The sequence below is a fragment of the Cebus imitator genome, unplaced genomic scaffold (assembly GCF_001604975.1).
Source record: "Cebus imitator isolate Cc_AM_T3 unplaced genomic scaffold, Cebus_imitator-1.0 Scaffold72, whole genome shotgun sequence".
Taxonomy (NCBI): domain Eukaryota; kingdom Metazoa; phylum Chordata; class Mammalia; order Primates; family Cebidae; genus Cebus; species Cebus imitator.
Window position 1 is genome coordinate 3,446,046 of NW_016107387.1, and position 10,527 is coordinate 3,456,572.

The following is a 10,527-nucleotide window of genomic DNA, read 5'->3' on the forward strand; positions in this document are numbered from 1 at the left end:
CCCAATGCCTAGCCTAAAACAATGTCTGGTATATAATAGATAAATATAATCAATATTTGATGGTAAGATGCATACATGACTACATGAATCTTAAATTATTTAAAAGCTAGTAGTCTTAATTATTTGACATTCTGAAATTGCAGTGAATATTATTGCTTATAAATACTATTTCATTTATCAGCAAAGTGTGAAATTCGATTTTCTAATTTCCAGTTCACTGTGAATTACCAGGCCAGAGGCAGATGGCGAAGGAATACTTCAAGTCGATTTCAGATAGCAGCACCGCTTCACCTCCACCACTAGGTGGCAGGCGCACCCCACGAGGAGGCCACTGCCGCCCTCGGCCGCAGCCCCGCGCCTGCGCGCCGCGTCCCACCCAGCCCCAGCTACTTCCTGGGATTGACGCCCCCTCAGGAGGGGCAGGTGCCGGAGGATAACGATGGCCCTGGAAACCCGACCCCCGCACCAAGAAAGATGTTCCTTCTTCCCCCACTGGCACTCCGACTTCTGGTAAACTCCACCAGTCCCTTCACTCGTCATGTCCCCAGCTCCCCGTCCCCACCTCCCCAGATACAATTCCCCTCGCCTTCTTAGCGCTCGCGACGACCCGCGCAGGGCCCAGCAGGCTGCTGTCTCCAACACCACTGCTCAGTTCTATGCGCCGAGAAAGAGGAGGAGGCTCCCGCCAAGGACACCTTGAGAATTGTCTGCTGTGTGGGGCTGCAGCTGACAGGAGAAAGAGAGACAGGAACAAGTTAAAACTTCAGAAGAGGCAGGAAGAGAAGGGGGCCGGAGGTTAAGGGTAACGACGCTAGGTGGCCCCGAGACAGCTGCTGGAGCCCAGCCAGAGTCAGAGAGACAGCCGTACTTGGGTGTCTCTAGAGGACCAAGAGGACCAGACCAGCAGAGACGTAGGGTCACAGAATCCCATCTCCTTGGCCAAGGCCCCCGATGGGAAGGGAAAGGAGGCAAAGACAAACGCAGTGGGAGGGGCAGCAGGTGGAAGGTGGTGGCCCCTCCCTGGGCTGCCTAAGTTGGGTAATTGCTTTGCATGACTTTCCTGGACGCTGGGTAACAAAAGAGGCTTCTTGCCCCGCTTGGAGGGAGCCTGGAGTCTTGAGGGCAAAGGGGGCCTCTTCTCCTCCACCCCCACCCCCACCCCGGGTCTGGAGCCCCTCCCTCCCAGCCTGCCTCTCCCCTTACTTCCGCTGGCTTTGCATCTTGTTCTGCTCTTGGGCGCAGTTTGGGAGGGGGCTGGGACTCCCTCTGAGCATAGTTTCCAATCGTTTACAAAAGTGGTGGTGTTTTCTTTCTGCTTGCTGTTTGTTTGGTTAGGATAATGAGCTACCTAATGGTTATTGGACTATAATAAAAAGATAGCAAAGCAAACGGTGAAAGACAAGGTTGTCAATTATATGCACCGAGAAAGAGAAGGGACAGAATCCCCCTGGAGGCTGTCAGCATAGGCACCTCTTTGTCAGTTTTGTCACCGACAGCCAGTGACAACCCACCCTGGACTACTTTCCCTGGTTAGAACCTCACTCCCCCTCTGCACTGGCATTGGCAAGAGATACCCAGGGTCCTGGGGAAACTCCTGCTCAGGGCAGTCACTTCCTCTGAAGTTACCCTGAAGGTTCCAATTTGCTCATTCTCCTGCCTTGGTGTTAGCAGCAGGGAGAGTGTAACTGGGTTCCAAGTTCAGTTGCTCCTGAGATCAACTATAAAGAAAGTGACTTGGGCGGGGCGTGATGGCTCATGCTGGTAATCCCAGCACTTTGGGAGGCCAAGATGGGCGGATCACAAGGTCAGGAGTTTAAGTCCAGCCTGGCCAACATGGTGAAACGCTGTCTCTACTAAAAATACAAAAAATTAGCTGGACGTGGTGGTAGGTGCCTGTAATCCCAGCTACTAGGGAGGCTGAAGCAGAATTGTTTAAACCCGGGAGGCAGAGGTTGCAGTGAGCCAAGATTGCACCATTGCACTCCAGCCTGGGCAACAAGAGCGAAACACCATCTCAAAAAAAAAAAAAAAAAAAAGGAAAGTGACTTTATTCCAAAGCTAGCTTGGGGGAAGAAGCACAGCCTTCCTGCCTTAAGGATACTGCTTCTCTTCTGGAACAGGAAGCAGCGGTTTGTAGAAGGGGATTTTGCATGAGTGACATACAGGGGAGGAAACAAGCAAGGGGTGAGAGGGTCTGCGTAACTTCCAGTGCCTTATCTGTGTGCAGAAAATGCAGCCCCTGACCAAATTTCATGTGGGCCAAAGCCCTCTATACATTGCCAAGCACCTTATGAATATTCACATGACTCTTTATTCATCATTGGTGGGGCACCTCTCCTCTCCTGGGCCAAGGCGCTGTACTGGGATACAGGGCCACATGGAAATTGACACACAGCCCTCGCAGAACGCAGGCAAGTGATAAATGGCACCATGGGGAAGCAGGCAGCCACATCTGGAATGAGGAAAGTTCACTAAGTCAGAAGTCCTGTGTCTTCGATAAATAAATGTCATGATCAGAGGAGGGAAAGGCTGTTAGAGGCAAAAAGAAGTGCTGGACCTTCTGGGTCAAGAGAAACTTCCATCTCAGCCTCCCAAGTAGCTGGGACCACAGGCACCTGACACCACGCCCGGCTAATTTTCAATCATTTTTTGTAGAGAGAGTCTCTGTTGTCCAGGGTGGTCTCGAACTCCTGGCTTCAAGTGATCCTCCCGCCTTGGCCTCCCACAGTGCTGGGATTACAGGTGTGAGCCACCATGCCCAGCCTCAAAACACCTTCAAAGTAGATCCCAACAAGTTCCAGCGATTACTTTTAGTAGCTATGCCTCCAGTACTTTCTTTCATGGTTTGGGCACCGAAAGTCCCACATTTCTGGAAACTCATCAGTACCCAGTAAAGCTGGATGGCTGATCACCTTACCTACCACTGCCTCGTGCAGCACAGGACTGGTCAGGTGAGGGGCACAGCGCTGAGCAGGAGCAGCTACCAGCTGGGGAATTAGGGCACTCTGGATAACAGGCTAAGAACAATCCCCAGGCAGTGACCATCCCTGTTCCTGTCTGCTTCAACACCAACAGCTGCAGCAGCGGCCTCTTTATCCCAGGACACCAGAGTCACCTGCCCAGGGAACATGCTGGTTCCTCGAGCTGCCTCCTCTGTCCTGCTAGGAGGGCGTCTGCAGACAGAACAGCTTCTACCCTGCACACGTTCTCCTCTGATGCTTGCTGCCCTCCCCAATTTACATATATACTTAAATACATACTTATACATATGTGTATTATATACATATATAATGTACCTATTCTTCAAGCACTTGCTATGAGCATTTTCTCATTTCATCTTCATAAAAACTCTCTGATGTAGTAATGATCCCACCTGATGAATACATGAGGAAATTAAGGCCCAGAGAAGTAATTCATCCAAGGCCAAATACAGAGATAGCAATACACCTCACATAGCTACCTCATAGAGGTATATATATATATAAAGAGCTTAGAGGAATGCCTGACATGGGGAGAATGATAAATAAAGGTTCAACTTTTTTTAGACAGAATCTCGTTCTGCAGTGCAGTGGGGTTATCTCAGCTCAAGGCAACTTTTGCCTCCCGGGTTCAAGCAATTCCCTGCCTCAGCCTCCCAAGTAGCTGTGATTACAGGCAGCCGCCACCACGCCCAGCTAATTTTTGTATGTTTAGTAGAGGCAGGGTTTCGCCATCTTGGCCAGGCTGGTCTTGAACTCCTGACTTCGTGATCCGCCCACCTCAGCTTCCCAAAGTGCTGGGATTATAGGCATGAGCCACCATGCCTGGCAAGGGTTCAACTCTTATGGATGGTATTATTCTGCCACTCTGCCATGCCCTGCAGATGGGGGAGGGGAAAGCCTGAACTTTGTAAAAATAAATAAATAAATCATTTGATTATTTGCATTGCAAAAGAATTCACTCGAGGCTCCTTTGCAAGCCAGGCCACTTGGTTTTCCAAACTGATTTGAGTATAAAGTCAGAGGCCGATTCACTCTGATGACTGTTTCTTTTGCTTTGCAGAAGCTGTGGAGTTTGATTAGGTCCCATTTGTCTATATTGGCTTTTGTTGCCAATGCTTTTGGTGTTTTGGTCATGAAGTCCTTGCCTACACCTATGTTCTGAATGGTTTTGCCTAAATTTTCTTCTAGGGTTTTTAATCGGCAACCAACAGAATGGGAAAAAAATTTTTGCAGTCTACCCATCTGACAAAGGGCCGATATCCAGAATCTAAAAAGAAGTAAAACAGATTTACAAGAAAAAAACAAAGAAGCCCATTCAAAAGTGGTCGAAGGATATGAACAGACACTTTACAAAAGAAGACATACATGAGGCCAACAAACATATGTAAAAATGCTCATCATCACTGGTCATTAGAGAAATGCAAATCAAAACTATATTGAGATACCATCTCATGCCAGTTAGAATGGCAATCATTAAAAAATCTGGAGACAACAGATGCTGGAGAGGATGTGGAGAAATAGGAACACTTTTACACTGTTGGTGGGAGTGTAAATTAGTTCAGCCATTGTGGAAGACAGTATGGCGATTCCTCAAGGACCTAGAAATAGAAATTCCATTTGACTCAGCAATCCCATTACTGGGTATATATCCAAAGGATTATAAATCGTTCTACTATAAGGACAAATGCACACGAATGTTCACTGCAGCACAGCTTACAATAGCAAAGACCTGGAACCAACCCAAATGCCCATCGATGATAGACTGGACAGGGAAAATGTGGCACATATACACCATGGAATATTATGCAGCCATCAAAAACAATGAGTTCGTGTCCTTTGTGGGGACATGGATGAACCTGGAAACCATCATTCTCAGCAAACTGACACAAGAGCAGAAAATCAAACACCACATGTTCTCACTCATAGGCAGGTGTCGAACAATGAGAACACATGGACACAGGGAGGGGAGCGTCACACACTGGGGTCTGTTGGGGGGAAATAGGGGAGGGACAGCATGGGGTGGGAAGATGGGGAGAGATAGCATGGGGAGAAATGCCAGATATAGGTGATGGGGAAGAAGGCAGCAAATCACACTGCCATGTGTGTACCTATGCAACAATCTCACATGTTCTTCACATGTACCCCAAAACCTAAAATGCAATAAAAAAATTAAATTAAAATAAATTTTTAAAAAGTCAGAGGCACCCACCTAAGGCAAAGCAACTCACATCCTCAAAATCCTTCCAAGTCAAGTTCCCCTGGACACTCATGACAGGCCTCTCACTGCCCATTGCCCTGAGCAGAGATGCTCATCTTCAGAGGACAGAGGGTATACTCAGCCTGATCCCTCACAGCAGCTCAGGGGACAGGCTCACCCTCCTAGCTCTTTGCATCTCTAGGCATGAATCACACAGCAGCCTCTGCAGAGCCTTCCAGGCTTGGAATCTCCTGCTCATTGCACAGGTGAGGAGCTCAAGATGACAGATATGGGAGAGCCTCATACCTGCCTTGATGTCAGCTTCCCCGAATGAGTCCTCAGAAAGCCCTCCCTGCGGACCCCAGAGGACACCCCCCCAGTGTATTGCTGCCAGTAGCAAAGATGCCCACCCACCATTATCCTGACGAGCAGCAGCTGCGCACATTCTCAGGTTGGCGTGAACAAGGGCAGGAGTCGGTGTGCCTTCCGGAATCGTAGGCAAGCTTGCTGACCTCAGTGTATCCATCAGCCTCCTGAGAACTGGTCACTCAACAGCTTACACCCGCTTCCCCAAGCACAGTGTGGTGAAGGTTTATAGCAGTGAAAACCTTTTCACCCTCCTTGCACTGATCTTCATCATTCTCTTCTTGTCACCGTGGCAGCCTGCATCCCATGAAATGCAACAGGGCATCCTCAGGAATGACTGGAGGAGTGAAGGGGAACAGACTCTTTTGCCTCAGTTTGAGATGTCGGGCCTGGAATGGGGGTAGGTCCTGTTGTGGGCTCCTGGCATGTTGTAACATAGGGTGCCCACCCATAGGCATTGGAAGGTTCTAAGAAGCGTCCCTGCCATCTTGCAACCAAGGATGTTTTCTAAGTCTGCATGTCCCCCCTCCAACATCCAGAATAAAGACAGTTCCCAGATCAAATTATTAAGGCTTGCACTGAACAGAGCCAGAGTACCCTGAGTCAGCCAGAGGACCCTGAGTCAGCCAGAGGGTATGACCCGCTCTTTGGCAACCCATCCCCACCACCATGGCCACCACACACCTTCACCAACCCAGAAATTCCAGGTCTTCTGATTTCTGAGCCTGGGTCAGGAGAAGCTGCCCTGCCTAGGCACCAACGGGGCACATGCCTCCATGAAACTTAAAGACAGACTGCAGAAAAGCATCATGAATTTTTCACAAGATTCATCTCATCCTGGCTGAACAGAGCTGAGAAAGCTACATTCAGAGGACCTGTGCCAGCAGCTCGCAAAGAGTTAACCCATTAGGCCATCGCCTGGTGAGCTCATCCCTGCTGGAGCCTGCTCAGTTGCTGGGATTCGCAGCACGACTTCTGGATGTGGTAAGGGTGGCTTTCTCTGGCTGGCATGGACTTGAGCAGAAACTCATTGCTGACTTCCTCCTCGCACGAGCACCGAGTGATTCGCAGGTCCCCCATCCTCCCCTGGGACATTGATGACAGTAAGTAAGGAGGGAACGTTTCCCTCTGCCCTTCCTTCCATCTCCCTGGAGGAAGAAACTGGTTTTAACTTTGCTTTAGAGCGTGTTGTCTTTGAACTAGTGTTGGAAGGTAAGCAGGAACAATAGGCCAAGAGGAGGCTGTGCCCTGGGAGGGGGTGAAGCCAGCCTGGAGGCACTGCCTATTGAGGGTCTTGGCAGACAGCGGTGGCCGGAGGAAGGGAGCCGGCCCTTGCTGTGTACCAGAGAGAAGGGAACTTGTGGGCAGAGGGCTGCTTCAGACCTGCCTGTATAGCATCCAGCCTTCAACCTTGGCAGCCATTGTGGGAGGGGCTGGGCAGGGACTATCCTCCCAAACCTAGGTGGAAGAAGGAGCCAAAAAAAGCCAGACAGTAAAGTGCAAGGCCACTCTGGACCCCAGAGTACATGGCTGCAATCTTGGACCCAGACAGTCCTTCCAGGCGCCCCATATCAGACCTCAGCAGCTGCCAGTATCTTCCTCCTACGGCTGTGGCAGGTGCACGGGGCAGGTGCCAGAAAAACAAGGTGGAGTGCGCTGGCTGGCTCGGGAGTTTTATCTGAGAAAGGGGGAACAAGGCAGGCATATGAAAACATGGACAAAGACATGGCTTAGTCAGGCAACTGTGTGCCTTAGGGACCCTGCATCCGGGTAAAGCCAGATGTGATCACACACATTATCACTAGAGCTATTTCTCTGCCCTGTCACTGGCCAGGGTCTGGGCACCAGCTGGGTGTCCTGATGAGAGAGGTGAGTGGCACCCTCCAGGTTTGACTGCTTTCCTAGAAGCGTTGTGAGCAGGTGACAGATGGATGGCCAAGGCCATGGTGACAGCAGCTTACTCAGAAACTCTCTAGCTTCTACCTTATCAGCCCAGGCACTTGGCCCCCACTCACCTTATCAGAGGGGTGCACAGTCACCAACTGAATGTCCTGGTGAGGGAAGACTGCGCCACCAGAGAAGATAAGGGACCCTGGGGACAACCCAAGCTGGAGCTGGGTAGGGTGTTATCCGGGACTCTGTGAGAGAAAGAGGACGACCCTCCCCACTTCTCACCACACCAGGTCTTCCACAGGAACAATACGTGGTGTTATTCCCCCCACTTCCATCCCGCTTTCCCCGCTTCTCCTCCAGACTCCCCTCGTTGGGCCCAGCCTCTCAGCAGCAAGGTAACATGTGCCTCTCTCTGCTTTATGCTCTTGCAACTCCCAGAATCGCCCAGCTGCTGTCTGAGCTCTCTAGATGGAGGGGCCTGGCAGGAGAGAAGCTCAGGAAGGGCCGGATAACTCCAGGCCCAAGCACAGCAGCACAGCAGGGCCTCTTACAATATTAGGGTTGCCAGATGTATTGCCAGATGTCCAATTCAATTTGAATTTATGACAAACAACGAATACTGTTTTTGCATGCACAGGTCCCATGTAATATCGGAACATTCTTAGATGAAAAAAGTATCCATTATTGATCCGAGACTGAAATGTAACCAAACACCTTGTAGTTTTATTCTCTAACTCTGGCAGCCCTATTAATACCAACCATATTTCAGCACGTTCAAAGGAGGACAGCGCCAGGGAAAGGCTGGGGGGTGAGTTTGGGGGTGGAGGTGTACAGGTACTGGGTGGTGGAATGCAAGGAAGGAAGGCAGAGAAGAAAACAAGAAGGAAAAAAGGCAGGGTCCTCTCCTCGATAAAGCATAAATAAAAGAGTAGGAGTGACCAGGCGCCGTAGCCCACGACTGTAATCCTAGCGCTTTGAGAGGCTGAGGTGGGTGGATTAGCCGAGGTCAGGAGTTCAAGGCCAGCCTGGCCAACATGGCAAAACCCCATCTCTACTAAAAATACAAAAATCAGCCAGGCATGGAGGCATGCGCCTGTAATCCCTGCTACTCGGGAGGCTGAGGCAGGAGAATTGCTTGAACCTGGGAGGCGGAGGTTGTGGTGAGCCGAGATCGTGCCACTTCACTCTGGCCTGGGCGAAAGAGCCAAATTCCATCTCAAAAAAAAAAAAAAAAGCAGGATTTGGAGGCCCGAAGCTCTGAGCTTCAGTGTTCCTAGCTGCAAAATGGGAATGAAATGGGAAAGATAAGAGTATCACCCTCATAGAGCTGAGGATTAAAAGAGACTCCCCAGGTGAAGAAAGTGGCACGTACCGCACATCTTATGCTGGATTTGTGGCATGGTGACGGTGGTGACATTGAGGCCACTGTGCCACAGGTCTCTTGCTGCTTGCTAGCCCCAGCTCGGGGACTCCGGCATCCTTGGCAGCTCCTATCTCCTCAGCCAAGGCTGCCACTGCTGCAGTTCTGTTCACTGACTGTGCCCCACCTTGGGTGTCCCCCCCACTCACTTTTCCCATAATTTGAAAAGAAATGTTAAAACTACCCCAAAGAGGAGCAGGATAGACTTGAACAAAGTCTGGAGATAGGCAGGCTGCAAGACTCACATTCCAATCCAGATGCTCTCCTCACCTGTGAGTAATCTTGGGCAAGTCACTTACACCTCTCTGATCATCAGTTTCCTCACCTGCAAAGTGGGATAAGAATATACCTTCCCCAAAGGACTGACTTGTGGGGAGATGAAGTGATGAAATGAGGCAATGCAGGCAAAGCATTCAGCATGGTTCCCGCCACACACTAAGCAATCAATAAATGGTAGTTATGATTATTGTCTAAAAACCACCTGCTCTCCCCTGCTACCGCATGGCTTCTTTGGCCTTGGAGAAGCAGCTGAGGTACATTAGAGATTTTTGCAGAGGGAAGCCTGTCTTGGCGAGGTGAGCCATCACTTACAGGCCAAAGAAGAGAAGCCGGGAGGAGTTGGTCAGTGTGTCCTGGCTTTGCACCTTCACAGCTGTCTCCCTCCTCTGTTGTGAGCTGTTCCCATCCTAACACTTGGCTGTAAGATCAAAGAGAGTTGTTTACAACCACCAGGTGGGAAGGAACAGGACCAGGGACTTGATAAGGCAGTGCTAGCCAATTCTAACCTTCTGTAGTTCAAAAGAAAAAAAATTAATTGCAGGGTAATTGCAGCTCTGCAAACAACCCACAAAGCCCCATTTAGCCATGTAACAAATGTTTACTGAGTCCTCAGCCTCCGCCAAGGGGCCAAGGAAGTCATAGGTCTCAGGGTGCAAGAAGGTAGGAGCCCCCAGCCCCAGTCCCTCAAAGAGTATGGAAGTGAAGAAAGAGCTTCCGGCCCTGTAAGTACAGACACATATCTGGTCATCTGCAGGGAAATCATTCACTTATTTCACTGACATCTGCCATTCTGTTAAGCTGTACCTTACAGATGCTCAGGAATCTACTCAAGAGAAAAGGATTTGGCCTTGCTTGTCTCAGGACACTCATTGTTCACCCATATTCTCCTCACCAAACCACATCTGGGGGGAATGCATATAGCGTATGTGAGAAAAAGCCAAGAATTTTCCAGCCAGTTCTCTCCCCTCTTATTTGAGACATCTCGTTACTGCATTTGTCCGAGACGCCGTGGTCCAAGCGAATGTGCACACCGCAAGCTCCTCTTGGGAGAAGGGGCATTGTCTTACTCACGCCTGTAACTCTGTGTCTGGCAAAGGGTGTGCTGCAATGCTGGTGAGCACCGTTCACTGTTTAACGGCCTGGGAAATATAAAATCAACAGCCAGACGCTGACAAGATAAGTGTACGCCAGGTCTCCAAAGACAGGGATAATTCCAAACACAAAAGGCAGATGCACAGACAAGACGTAACAAGATTAAAAGACAGCCCTATTGGTACCTCCCTTCTGGGTATGTTTGTTCAGCCAACCAAACCCAGTCTTCATTCAGTTCAGGGACCCCTGGCTCCTGAAAGTCTGAGTATTTCTTTTTTATTCTTTTTTTTTTTTTTTTT

General features: G+C 49.8%; 1 protein-coding gene across 3 annotated transcripts in view; it reads left to right on the top strand.

Moving 5' to 3' along the window:
• Positions 1–348: 348 nt before the first annotated feature.
• The window catches only part of PIRT (phosphoinositide interacting regulator of transient receptor potential channels), a 22,660-nt gene continuing 12,481 nt past the window's right edge, over positions 349–10,527 (top strand). For 2 of the 3 annotated variants that reach the window (XR_005200826.1, XM_017531411.2), the window contains exon 1: positions 5,103–6,647. The gene's annotated coding sequence lies outside the window, so the exon portion shown is untranslated. Of the gene's footprint in view, positions 511–5,102; positions 6,648–10,527 lie in introns of those variants that run through there. The other variant, XM_017531410.2, reaches the window with a different exon arrangement.